Genomic DNA, 2,519 nt, shown 5'->3' with positions numbered 1-2,519 from the left:
GGAGGGAATATTAATTTGTAAATTGATAATCCTATCTTGTTTAAGTAGTCTTATTTGTTTTCTTGATTTTCTAATCACTCTCTATCACTTATTGTCTCTATTAGAGGACAAGATTAATACTAAGTGGAAGTAGGTTGGATGTATAATAATTTTAAGAATTTTGGACAACAATTGACAAAAGAATATAACATATTTTCTTTCACATCATGTTTTTTCCCCCAACTATTTGACTCATCCCCTTTTCAATAATTTGAAGGAGGACAAACTAGTTACTATAAGTATGATTTACTCCTTTTGTCCTGATTTATGTGTCAATTTTTTTTTTCGAAAGTCAAATAATTTAAGTTTGATTGAGAATTTGCGCATGAAATTTTCAAATTTTTTGGAATTTATATATTTGTAAACTATGTAAAAAGTATTATAAGTCATAATAGTTGATAATTTAAAATGTTTAAAAGATTTATGAAAAGCTTACAGTCAAAGATAGACTTGTTTGAATCTCGAAATCCGAAAAATGCCACATAAAATGGGACACAGGGAGTAACTTATATTCATAAATTTGTAAATAATTTTTATACCATGAATATAATTTTCAAAAATTATTATATGATGTTTGCAATGAAGAGTTATTTTTATTTTTATATGTGAGAATATAGAGATAGATTTTTCAAGTTTTTGGAAATAACATTTGCAAAGTTGAAAACTATTTGAAAATATTACAAGTCATATCTTTTCGATCCGTTTCAATTTATTTAACATAATTTGAATTGACACAGGGTTTTAAAACATGTCATAATATTCGTGCGATTATAAATATTTTGACTTATGGTTTAAAATACATCGTCACATTTATATGTCTATAAAATTTGAAAAGTGCGACCTTAAACATACTATTACATTTATGTGATCATAAAAAAAATCATTAAGACTAAAGTATAAAATTAAATGTTTTCAGAATTCATACCATTCAAAATATTTGATAAAAGAGGAGTTAAAAAAAACCTCTTTTACTCTTTAGATAACAATTTTGCCCCATAAATTAGAACATATAACATTTACGTTATTAGTGCACATAACTTAAACTCGTCCTAAAATTATAAGGTATGCTTTTGAAATTTTAAAACATAAACCCCCAATGGTAAGCAGAGGAGTCCTATTACATTAAAAAGTATTTTTTTTTTAATCAAAATTGACAGTGCTGAAATTATGGTGTAAGTAACCATAAATACAGAGAACTTAGTCCATTATTCTTAGCCGTCTATTCAGATTTTAACGGCCCTGATTGCTTCACACAATCTGCTATGTCACGTCCCCTTTTTATGCGATCAACTAATTTCACGGGTTATCTATTATCCGTGTTACTTGAACTATTCAAAAATACTGTAAATTTTTGCATGTTAGAACTTTTGAAGATAATGTTTTTTGTAGTGGTGAATTCAGAATACTAGTATATTTACTTGTTTACTGTGTTAAAAATAGACGAATATTCTTACTTGTTCAATTTAAAAAATTAAGAGATAATTTAATTTTTTATATCCTTATTCATTTTCAACATTTAAACAACTTAGATATATGTAATATAGTACAATTACTATTTTATCTAATGCTTTTAAAGGAACGTGATAAGTCAAATATAAACAAACAAAGATAGACGATGAAAGTATTGTATATGAACTTGATGAGTTATTATAGAAATCCATAAACTTTAAATACTGAATTCACCGCTTTATTTTATGAAAATCTGATATTGATGCAACAATTTTTTAAAAGTTCAGTCAACATATTCTGCAACATCCTTTCATAGATATAAGATAATTTTGTCCATTAAAACATGAAAAAAAAGGGAGAGAAGAGTTTTGACAATCTTGTTAGATAAGGGAAGTTATTATTAGTTACTATATATGTGAGGCATAATATATGAACTATCCTTTAACTTGCCTTAACTGATATTTATGTTCTTTGCCTTAATTCAATTATAAAATTGAATATAAGTAAATATATGCGTCATACATGACAAATCTTACGTAATTTGTTACGTAAGACACATACATCTCACACAAGCTGAAACTAAGTTAAAAAACACGTTTATAAATTACGCTGACTAAAACAAAATATATACATACATGATAAAAAACCCACCCCCCTCTATCCGACCCCTACCCCCAACCAAACCTAGCATGATTTGTCACGTAAGACATATACATCCCACAAAAGCTGAAACTAAGTTAAAGAACACGTTTATATATTATGCCGACTAAAACAGAATATATACATACATAATAGAACAACTTTCACATATAGCAAACACAAAATTCATATTTATATGTTATAGCAAAGTTTGCATAATTGTGTTCCATAGCAAACATATATATGTATAATTCGCTATACATATACAACGAAGGCAGTTGTATAATTCGCTTTACATATACAAAAGAAAACAGTTGTATACAAAAGATCAATTGTATAATTTGTGTATGTATAAAACGAGAAAGAGAGAAAGGCAAAAGAAAACTGGGCAG

This window comes from Solanum tuberosum, unplaced genomic scaffold (genome assembly GCF_000226075.1).
Source record: "Solanum tuberosum cultivar DM 1-3 516 R44 unplaced genomic scaffold, SolTub_3.0 scf00392, whole genome shotgun sequence".
NCBI classification, from domain to species: Eukaryota; Viridiplantae; Streptophyta; class Magnoliopsida; order Solanales; family Solanaceae; genus Solanum; species Solanum tuberosum.
The sequence above is the reverse complement of the archived record's forward strand: the minus strand, read 5'-3'. Positions refer to the sequence as shown.